The sequence below is a fragment of the Stegodyphus dumicola genome, chromosome X1 (genome assembly GCF_044657685.1).
Source record: "Stegodyphus dumicola isolate Sdum_Otavi_A_Nest chromosome X1, ASM4465768v1".
NCBI lineage: Eukaryota > Metazoa > Arthropoda > Arachnida > Araneae > Eresidae > Stegodyphus > Stegodyphus dumicola.
The window spans coordinates 68,696,263-68,708,571 of NC_140780.1; the positions used below are offsets into that span (position 1 = coordinate 68,696,263).

Below are 12,309 nucleotides of genomic sequence, written 5' to 3' on the forward strand. Positions count from 1 at the left end.
CTAATTAACATGAAGAATATCACAAAAAGCCATTTGAATAGTCCTAGATCAGAAAAATCATGAACTGTTAAACTTTTAAAAAGATAAATTCCTGCTTTCGATCTACTTAAAAATGTCAAAGAGGATTTTCAACAACAAACTTGTTAAAATTAATGTTCAGATACAGAATAACAAACAAACATCCGGACGACTGCATGGATTTAGCAATAACATCGCATGTACCAGAGGGAGAAAAAAAAAAAACTCTCAGAAGAAATGCAATGTTAAACTTCACATTAAAATATGATTTCCCTGTATTTAATTTTCATCTTGCTGAATTTTTTTGTAAATAATACAAAGAGTATACCTTTTCTTTAAGATATTATACCACACATTTTTATACTTTGTGTAATGCACTTATAACTGAAATATTAAAAGTGCAATATAAAATTGCAGCTAGCCAAAATTTTATAAACTTAAAATTGGCTCCCATTAAGTTAAAGTTGTTAATAACTGCACCAAGGGAAGGAATGCAATTTTATTTCTTTGTCTGTATTTGGTTTCATTTTCATATAGAAAGAGTTAAAAATAGGTTACCTAGGTAACAAAATTTAAACACACATTTTCAGGAAAAATTACAGAATAACAGATTTTGTTTCCCTGAAGACACAACACCTCGCTATTCCAGCTATGATACAGACTGCATATTGCATAGAGAAATTCCTTTCTTAAACAGGGAATTCATATACTTTAATCTGTTTTTACACAAGTACTGTTTATGACTAATCCATGGTCCAGGAGTAAAATACTTTATAGTACACCCATCTAAATTTTTATTATTTCTGGTCATCTATATAGACTGTTTACCTATCACGACTAAACTCCCAATCTGCATTTCACATAACTCATACGATTCTTCAACTCATGTTTCGTAGTCTATCATTTCTAATACCGCCGGTACTTACTGAGCGCAGAATTGTAAAGCGTCATTTCGCGTATAGCAGTACCTTAAAGGATCCCATTTAATTTGTCCACAGCTAGAATTTCATTCATACGTGGTGCTACATTCATCCATCAACACCGGAAAGAATTTATCTGCTACTTTAAAAAATTTCCATCGACTTAAAATTAAGTCCCAAAATTCTTACAAATCTCAAAAGGAAACGATGCCAAAGAATTTTCACATATGGAAGACAGAGAATTCAAACAATGAATCAGAAAATTACAAAAGAAGAATTGGGGTCTTATAAAACCCCTTGATAATAAAAGCGCTCATTATGAAGTAGAGCTTTTAACTGAAGATAAGATGAAGGAATTGTTAAATAACACAAAAGCAATGTCTGATCTAGCGGAGAATGACCCCATTAAGGAAGAAACAGGACACTGGGAAACGTGCTCTTTACAGCGACACGCATACAGTTGCATCAATCATTATTATAAGCAAAAGACATCAGCTTTCTCAAAAAATAATTCTGTCATGCATTTGCCAAGACAACGGAATATAAGTCCAAAAGAAACTTTCAGAGTGCTTTGCAAAACAAAGTTGAAAGTTAATCTGCAGAATTTTACTTCGATAATAATAAAACATCTCTGATTTTATTTCAAAACGAATTTTTATTTGTGGTATCAATTTTAAATAGATCTTCGCAAATAGGTTCATAAAACTTCACAATATGCCAAAATAGTTGAGATTAAGGGAAAAATATAATAAAGTATGCTTAAAACAACTAATAAAAACACATTTTGAGCAGCCTTAACAGAAGACAATTTGGCCCCACTAACTTTCTTTATGAGTACTCATTAAATTTTTATTTACATTTCTTTTTTGTTCAACATTTAACTTTCAATGGTTTTAAGAGAAACAGCACTTCATAGAGAGAATCTAAATTCGGAAAAAACTGAAACAAAATTGGTTTATACACAGGCAGTGCAATTACACTGACCTGCTGGGAAGAGAAGACCCCATTAGGCAAGGAAAATATTAGGCGAGACAGAGAGGAAAATGCTTAGCCTCCTCCTCGTAATTGTAATATTTAATAATTTGTAAATGGTAACATTTAATATTTAGTAACTTGTAATTAACAACACTTTGGATACAGATTTGAAAAATAGAACTATGCTGGTATTGCAGTTCTCTGTGATTATACATTCTAAGATTGTAAATAAATAGTTTCTAAAAGCTAAAAGTGTACCCTCATAATTTTATATGGTGTCAGGAGTGTTTTGCTTTCAAAATGGAAAGTTTAAAACCACCAGAGCCGATGAAATTTGATGGAAATCTAGCTTGGAATTGGCAGAGATGGCTGCAATCATTTGAAATATATGAAGTAGCTAGTGAATTACATAATAATGAAGAGAAGGTAAGAGTTAATACTTTTCTTCATGTAATAGGAATTTGTAGTCTTGAAATATATAATACATTTCCTATAGAAGAGGGTAAAGAAATTAAATTAAGTGAAATTAAAACAAAATTTACGGAATATTGTATTCCTAAGAAAAATAGTTTGATCTTTACAATATGGTAACTGGTAGTTTGGCGACATTTTGGAGGCGATAAAGGTTACTACCTGGGACTTTGGTAATAATGTGAGCAGTACTCAGTTCCAATTACGCATTATTTTGTGTGAGGGAAATGAGAGATCATGCGATATGTCATGTGATATTAATGGACGAATTAGGGTTCTTTAATTGGGAAAGGGGGGAAATCGGGAAAAAATCTGGAAATTTTGTATTTGGCTTTATTCTGTGTTGTGTGAAACAGTGTTTGTTAATTTTTGGATCCCATGGCCCTAACTAAAGTGAATTCGAAATGGGTATTTAGGCATTGTGATAAAGAGAAGTTTGCTTTTTATTTAGCGGAGGAAGTATGGAGAAAAAATTCGCAGAAAAAATCTTTCAATAATTTTATTGAATGAATTAGAAAAGTGTATCCGCCACGTAATCAAGATTCTGAAGAAGATTAGGTAAGTTAGTATTTTTAATTATTTGAGGATATTATTTTTATGCATTGTTCTAAATGTAAGGTGCAAAGGAATTTGGTATTATTGGGAAATTGTTATTAGCAATGATTTACTTTAAAGTAATTAGGATTGTAAGGTAATTTTTATTAATTTAATGTATGTGCTCATTTATATTTTAAGTAGTGTTTTTGAATTTAATTATATTTTAATGAAATGATAGTTATTTTGTGAATTTTATGTTTGTAGGAATTTGGTATACGTTTAAGTTGAAGTAAACGTGCATGGAAATAATTTAAATATTTGATACTAAGTATTTGTAATACTTGCGGTATGAATTCGTTGGTGACGTGTATAATGTAATAGATGATTTAGAGGTAAAAGTTTTTGGATATTTTATTTATTTTATATGAGGAAATGTTCATATTTGTAAAGGGTAAATACTTTTTCGCGATCAGGTAATTTCATATATGTTCTTTTTACCGGGTTTAAAGATTGAGAAAATTGTCATGTATTTTCGTGAAATTTTTCTAATTTATGAGAAAAAAGCAGTGTACATGGATATAGTGAAGAGTGTGCGCAATGCCATTTTTGTGCAATTCTGGGATGTTTTTTTAAGTAAAAATAAGTCGGCGTGTACATGGTTTATGTGTATGTGTTATTTTGAAAAACGCGTAAGGAGTATGGTATTGTGCACTTTTTCCCAATTTTGCAGTGAATATTTGTCATGATTAAGCAGTTTTGTTTGATAAAATTTCTAGCATAAGTGTAATTCGGCTAGTAGATTGTTGGAAGAAGTGTTCAGTAGATAAAAAGAAAAGAAACAGAATTAACATTAGAAAAAGCTCTTGATATATGCAGATCTGCTGAAATAAGTGCACATCAAATGAAAATCATAAAAGATGAGGAAACTGCTGTAAACTTAGTGAAAAAGAAACTAAGTAAACATAATAAGGATACTTACAAAGAGGTAAATACCGATAAACAAAAGACAAAAATTTGTTCTAAATGTGGAACATCTCATGAGTATCGAATGTGTCCAGCATATGGAAAAATCTGTCATAAATGCAAAAAGGCAAATCATTTCGCGAGTCAGTGTAAAAGCAATATAATAAAAAATGAAGCAGTCAAGGTAAACAAAAAAGATAGACAAATTAAATTAATAAATCATGACTCTGAGGAAGAGTTAGAATTTTATGTTGGCACATTAAACCTTAATTCAGATAACAAGGAAGAGAAATGGACTGTTGACGTTAATGTAAATAAAAGTAAACTAAATTTGCAGTTAGATACTGGAGCAATGTGCAATGTTATTTCTAAAACCAAAGTGAAATTGTTAGATGTTCCGATACAGAAGTCTGAAATTAAAAGATTAGTTACATTCTCTGGGAATAAAATGGATACTTTAGGAAAAGTAGTACTTAACTGCCAATATGGAAAAAATAATTATGTTGTGGAATTCCAAGTTATTGACAAAGAAGTACCTTCTATTTTAGGATTAAAATCATGTTTGCAACTAGGTTTGATTCAAAAAGTAATGTCTGTTTACACTGAAGACTTACTGGAGGAATACAAAGATGTATTTGAAGGCTTAGGTTGTTTGAATAGAGAACATAAAATCCAGTTAAAACAAGATGTAACACCAGTCATTCATCCTCCAAGAAAAATACCCATAGCTATACGTGATAAAGTTAAGAAAGAATTACAAAGAATGGAAAATTTAAATGTTATTGAGAAAGTAAGAGAACCAACTGAATGGGTAAATTCAATGGTCACAGTTGTCAAACCAAACAAAATAAGAATATGTTTAGATCCTAGAGATTTAAATAAAGCTATAAAACGAGAACATTATCCGATGTTAACCATTGACGAAGTTGTCACTAGAATTCCTAATGCAAAAATATTTCCTGTTTTAGATGCTAATAGTGCTTTTTGGCAAATCCAGCTTGACGAAGAAAGTAGTAATTTGTGTACATTCAATACACCTTTTGGCAGATACAAATTTAAAAGATTACCTTTTGGCATATGTTCAGCTCCAGAAATTTGCCAAAGAAAATTAACCCAAATAATAGAAGGTCTAGAAGGCGTTGAATGTATTATACATGATATCTTAATATGGGGATCTAATGAAAAGGAACATGAGCTACGACTTCAAAAAGTACTCCAGAGAGCACGAGAAAATAATTTGAAGTTCAATAAGGCTAAATGTAAAATAAAAGTTAATCGTGTGAATTATATAGGGCACGAGTTAAGTGAAAATGGACTAAAACCTGATTTTCCTAAAGTGGAAGCAATTGTTAAAATGCCAGAACCTACAGATGTGCCTTCGCAACAAAGATTTTTGGGAATGATTAATTATTTAGCCAAATTTATTCCTAACTTAAGTACTATTACTGCACCATTAAGACAGTTACTTGAGAAAAATGTCCTCTGGCACTGGACTGAAACGCATCAAAAAGCTTTCGAAACACTTAAAAGAATTGATTGCAAAAGCACCCGTATTAAAATTCTATGATGTTAATAAGGATGTAACTCTTTCAGTAGGTGCAAGTTCTGAAGGATTAGGTGCTGTTTTACTACAAGAAAACCAACCAATTGCTTATGCTTCCAGAGCTCTAACAAAAAGTCAGAAAAATTATGCTCAGATAGAAAAAGAGCTTTTAGCTATTACTTTTGGATGTTCTAAATTTCATCAATATATATATGGCAAACGTATTACAGTTGAAACTGATCATCGACCATTAGAAAGCATAACTAAGAAACCTCTTTTTAAAGCACCACAGCGATTGCAAAGAATGCTGTTAAATTTACAAAAATATGATCTAGATGTACGATACAAAAAGGGGAAAGACTTATTAATAGCAGACACTTTGAGTAGAGCAAATTTGAATACAACAGAAGATAATGATGAAGATACAGAAATTTGTACACTGATTCCAGCATCTGATGACAAAATTTATGCATTGAAGAAAGAAAGTGAATGTGATGCTACACTACAGTGCTTAAAGAAATATATTCTGAGAGGCTGGCCAGAAAGGAAACATCAGGTAGAACCTCAAGTCAAAGTATTTTGGGACTACAGAGATGAGTTGACAATGGAAAATGACTTATTTTTCAAAGGAGGAAGGGTAATTATTCCTTTATCTATGCAAAAGGAAATGTTAAATTTAATTCATGAGGGTCATTTTGGTATAGAAAAATGTAAGAAAAGAGCTAGAGATGTTTCGTTTTGGCCACTTATGAACAAGCAGATAGAAGATAAAATTTCAAAATGTTCTATATGTAATGAATACCAGAACAAAAACATAAGAGAGCCTATGATACCACATGAAATTCCCAATTTACCTTAGTTGCGACAGATTTATTTGAGATTAACAAAGATGTATATTTATTAATTGTAGATTACTATTCCAACTTTTTTGAAATCTCCAAACTACCGGATACTCGAAGTCACACAGTGATCAGTTACATGAAATCTCATTTTGCAAGATACGGTAAACCATTGATAGTGATATCTGATAATGGACCTCAGTTTGCAAGTAAAGAATTTTCAGAATTTGCAAAGAAATACCAATTTAAACATATAACAAGCAGTCCATACCATCCATAGTCGAACGGATTAGCAGAGCGTTCAGTACAAACGGCGAAGAAATTGTTAAAGAAAGCTCAAGCAGATCATGCTGATCCTTATTTAGTTTTCTTAGCTCATAGGAACACTCCAACAAATGAGATGCTAGGATCACCAGCTCAACGACTTATGAGTAGAACAAGAACAATTCTTCTTACATCTGAAGAATTACTTAAACCTCAAGTTGTGAGAAATGTAAAAGAAAAAATCAACCAAGAAAGAACTAAACAGAAGTCATATTATGATCGTCAAACAAAAACATTACCATCACTAAATAAAGGTGATTGTGTTTGGATATATCACGATAATCGCTGGAAACCAGCAGTTGTAGAAGAAGTGCATAAGACGCCTACATCATATATACTTAGATCAGGTGGATCAGTATTGAGAAGAAATAGAAAAGATATTAGAGAAAACAGTTCAGCTGTTGATGAGAATATCAGAGGAACAGAACAAGGAGTTAATACACAGAAAACAGATGTAAAAGGATATGATTCGAGATATTCTCAAGGGCAAAGTTTAGAAGATCAACTACCAAACTCTGCTAACTCAGAAACAAGGAACGGTGAGCTAAGAACTAGAAGTGGGAGACTGATTAGAAAGCCGGCCAGGTATTTGGACTGATTTTAGACTGTTAAAACTTTTGAACTCTTTAAAAAAACGGAAGATGTAATATTTAATAATTTGTAAATGGTAACATTTACAAATGGTAACATTTGTAAATGATAACATTTGTAAATGGTAACATTTGTAAATGATAACATTTACAAATTAGTAGTAGTTTACAAATTAGTAGTAGTTTACAAATTAGTAGTAGTTTACAAATTAGTAGTATTAGTAACTTGTAATTGGCAACACTTTGGATACAGATTTGAAAAATAGAACTATGCTGGTATTTCAGTTCTCTGTGATTATACATTCTAAGATTGTAAATAAATAGTTTCTAAAAGCTAAAAGTGTACCCTCATAATTTCATAGTAATGCGAAAGGAGGCCACTTGGGAAAAAATTACACTACAGCAGTAATTTTGAAACCACTAAGAAGCAACAGAACTCTAACAAATCTCAGACTTCTGATAATTATAGTGTGATTAACAGTTCAACCTCACTACGAATATTACAATACAATATAAAGAAAGAACCAATTCAGACACTTCAATATGGAATTCAAAACCTAAGAAATTAATGCATAAATGCTACCCTAAACATTAAAACAAAATGTGAGGCGTTCACGTAAAATAAATAAGTAGTAAAACTCCAATATAAAGCAACATGTGAAAAGTGACCTACAAATTATAACATTCAAGCATTTCTAGTGAAAATAAAGTTAATATAAAACAAGAATTACCAGCCACAGATGTCTTTTTGCTCTGCACTATTTCTCCGTTCTTTTTCTTTCATGATATCATGTTCTGCAATCCAAGATTGCACAAAAATGATGACAAATTACACTAGAAGAGGCCAAGAGGGGTGATCATGCGATGCGTGCGTTGTTATACACATAGACCTGTTATATACTAGACGGAGCATCGCCATTCAAAACCGGGTGAAAAAGTGGCACAGGAATGAGCTGCAGGAGTTTGGGCATGAAATGGAACTGAATCCAGACTTTGGCGTACTATCGCCATGGCTGGCGATTTTTTCCTCTCTTTTCTCTCAGTTCGAAATGCGAACTTGGAAAGACGTCATTTCGCAGAGGCTGCCGTTGAATTTGCAGAAGAGGTTAGATCGATAAACACCAGCCAAAATTAATAATTTCCCTAAAATTGGTCACTCTATTTTAAAATTTAACTTTATTTTAAATTTTAATTTTTAAAATTTAAATAATTTTCATGCTGTAGAATAATATTTTGCAATATGTCCATCGGCGTCTACAAAATTTTAAATAAAATAAAAAAAAAACTGGAGAGAACAAACTAAATAATAAATAATATACTAACAGCAAACTAAAAAATAAATAAGTAAAATAAATAAATAAAAAAGAAGGTTTTTAGTACTTAGGACAGAATAAAAAATAAAAAAATAGATAACATAAAAAGAATGAGTGAAAACAGAAAATAGTACAAAAAGGAAATTTAATATTAATACGAAAAGGAAATTTAATACGGTGTATTACAGAGAACTACAGAGTAGGCAAATCAAAGTGAGAAAGATATTAAATAAAGTGAACTAAAAATGAATGTCAATATAGCAGATATAAGTTAAAAGGAAGAGAGAGAGTGGTAAATAATTAAATTATGAAACAAAAAGGTGGTAAATTAAGACATCCTTTTACTAGCAAATATATATATATATATATATATATATATATATATTATGCACGTTGCACAATGTAGTCATACTTATTTTAAATAATTTTAGAAGGTAAAATTTAAATAATGTTCATTATTTTTAAAAAGAAACTTAAAACTATTAAAGTTTTGAATAACTGCTATATAATTGCTATTTTCTTAATACTTAACAAATTCTTAATATTTGAATAAATGCCAGAAACATGATATAAGAAAGAAAATACGTGATTGAAGGTAAACAAATTTGTTATATTTGGATGCAAGAAAAGGGGATAAAATAAAGTCGTTCATATCCCCCCAAAAAAACATAATTTTATGCAGTTCTTACACAGTGTTACATCAACATTACCAAGTATTAAATACATACATTACTACTTCGCACATGTCCGCATGAGCAAACGCATACAAAGAATATATAAACAAACGTATTCAAAGCAGTCTGTTGGCGTATAAAAAATGTCGCCAAAGCAGAATACTAGACTAATTAAAATTATATTGTATTACTAAAATTTTAACATTTTTTTCAGAAAACAGTTATTAGAAACATACATATATATTAAGATACTTTTATTTAAATGTTATTTCAAGTATGCATATATTATATAAAATTAGAAAATCTATTTTTTATTAGAAAAAGGCAAGTAGAGTGGATAAAAAAACCTCTATATTTTATAAAATTAGGTTTTAAAACATTAGAAAAAGCTCAGTTGTGAAATGTTACTCCTCCATCTTTCACATATCTGGAATTACATCCATATGCGGAGCACGAAAGTATCATTTTTGAAGTCCGAAACAATGCGCTTACACGCAAAACACTTGCTTCTCACAAATTCTCCATAGAACTGTAATGGTAAGGAAGATTCGCGGGAAATAAGATGTGGGAAATGTTCCAAACGTCACGTGGTTCGCATTCCTGTTCCCCTTCAGGGTTGCCGTTTCTCTCTCTAGTACATTACAGCTCTATGGTTATACAACAATTTCAAATTAACTAGAAGTGGACTGTACTAAATATTTTATTCGACAACTTTAATCAAATGCGTGTCATCTTTCAAGCGATGACTTACTACTAACAACAGCAGCAATAAAAAAAAAAAAAAAACTGAGTAAGCGTTTACAGGGTTGCTGTAATGAACATCTGCGCCATGCAAGGCGCCAAGAAGAGGAAAAATGACGTAATCTTACAGTTAAATAGTCTTAATGACTTAACATACCCCCCGGCATTGAAGGGTTACTTCAATAATTTCGTGCAATAATACTCATAATAACCTACAAAATTGTACAATTACTACCTTATACAATAATGCAATACGAATAACATCTCTTAATTCAATATAATAATATTCAATTTTCAATAAAAATTTTATACACAATACAATGTACAATACAAGTTTTATAATAATAAGCTAACACTTAACTAACTTAGGAAGCTTCTTCTTGGGGTTAAATTGCAATTTTTGTAATTCCACGCTTAATGATGCCCTTTGCTGTCTGTATTTCTACTACTCTAACCTTACCGTCAATTCCAGGAAAAATTCTTGTAATGCGCCCTAACATCCATCTACAGACAGGAAGCTCATCCTCCTTAACTAGTACTAGCAGACCTATTTTAATATTCGTTTGTTCTACCTTCCATTTTGAACGCTGTTGTAGTGTGTTTAAATAGTCCCTATGCCAACGGCCCACCAGCGGCCGAGCGGTAAAGACGCTGAACACTGGTAGTTCGGTCTGAGGTTCGAATCCCGCGAACGGGCTGGCTGCATGGGCGTTTTCGTGGTTTTCCCCATGTGTAACGTGTATACGAGCCAGTTTCCCTTAGAAAGTCCTCCACGAAAGGCATCCCTCCCTTTAGGCAGATAGCCCTCGTGTGCTTTGCCATAATTAAATACACCAACACCAACCCTATGCCAACGATTCCATATCAACTGGACAAATCTGGTAGTTCGTTTCCATCTTGAGAGTCTGTTTTCAGGTATATCAATTAATTCGGGTTCTACTATAGCATTCAAGGGTCTTCCAATGAGAAAATGACCTGGTGTTAATGCCTCTAAATCATTTACATCGGAAGATAAGGGAGTAATAGGGCGAGAATTTAAAACAGACTCTATCTGAGTTACTACAGTTAATAACTCCTCGAAAGTCAACCTTGCATTACCTACAATCCGCTTTAAGTGATATTTCGCGGATTTTATTCCAGATTCCCATAGTCCACCAAAATTAGGTGTCCGTGGGGGAATAAACTTCCATACTATTCCTTCTTCACCTAAATAATCTGCTAATTTTTTGTCAGAATTTCTAATTAAATTGTTAATTCTTTGCAATTCGGCATTTGCGCCAACGAAGTTTTTTGCATTGTCTGAGAAAATGATTGAGCATTTTCCGCGCCTAGCAATAAATCTCTTTAAGGTGGCAATAAATGCGTCAGTGGTGAGTTCACTCACTAGTTCGAGATGCACTGCCTTTGTTATAAGGCAAATGAAAAGAGCTAAATATACCTTATGAAGAGTTCCTTTCCTCTGTCCCTTGTACCTAATAAAAAATGGACCACAAAAATCGGTGCCGACATGATTAAAGGGTGAGCTTGGATTTACGCGCTCTGCAGGTAATGACCCCATAATTTGTTCGATAGTGACTGGTTTATTTTTACTACAAATTATACATTCATGGGTAATCTTTCTAGTTAAATTCCTACCTTGTAATGGCCAAAATTTCTGTCTCATAAAACACAATAATGCTTGCGAACCACCTACGTGTAAATATTTCCGATGATAATGCTCAGCAATCAGCTTAGTTAGTTTGCATTTAACAGGCAAAATTATTTGATGTTTTTGTGAAAACATTACATTGGCCCCTTGTAATCGGCCTCCTACTCTCATTACATTATTTGCATCCAAAAAAGGGTTCAAAGAAAGTAAATTACTTTTATTATTAATGGGTTTACCTTGTTTGAGGGAGTTGTAATCTGAATAAAAACTACATTTTTGAACCTCTCTTACTAAAAAGGATTCTGCCTCATTTAACTCCTTTGAACTTACTCCTCCTGTTCTTCTCTGTGCTCCTTTCTGTTTTGCACACCTAGAGTTCCAAATGAACCTGAAAATATAACTAACAACACGTAATAATTTTAAATAATTGTTAGTGATATCTAGGACATTATCAATAAATTTTGAAGGCAAAGTGCATAAACAAGCAATGTCAGTTCTTTTTCTCAGTTCATTAGAAAATGTCTCTGTTTTTTCTAATTGTTCAAAGTCAATGTTCTTGTTAGGTATGACACCCTCACTCAAGAATGGAGGACCTTTCCACCACAGATCAGCATCATGCAGCTTGTCAAAATTCAGTCCTCGGGAAATAAGGTCTGCTGGGTTCTCCTCTGAACGCACATAATTCCACTGGCATGTATGTGTTAGCTCTTGGATCTGCAACACTCGATTAGCAACAAAAGGTTTTAGTACATG

At 32.1% G+C, this 12,309-nt stretch overlaps 2 long non-coding RNA genes across 5 annotated transcripts in view; one reads left to right on the forward strand and one right to left on the reverse strand.

Annotated features, from left to right (window-relative positions):
- Positions 1-8,000, reverse strand: part of LOC146993183 (uncharacterized) — a 175,237-nt gene extending 167,237 nt beyond the window's left edge. For 2 of the 3 annotated variants that reach the window (XR_015038294.1, XR_015038295.1), the window contains exon 1: positions 7,912-8,000. This is a non-coding gene — a long non-coding RNA (uncharacterized LOC146993183). The remainder of the gene's footprint in view (positions 1-7,911) is intronic. The other variant, XR_015038293.1, reaches the window with a different exon arrangement.
- Positions 1-12,309, forward strand: part of LOC146993178 (uncharacterized) — an 880,479-nt gene that overhangs the window by 810,362 nt on the left and 57,808 nt on the right. The gene's annotated exons all lie outside the window — the stretch shown is intronic.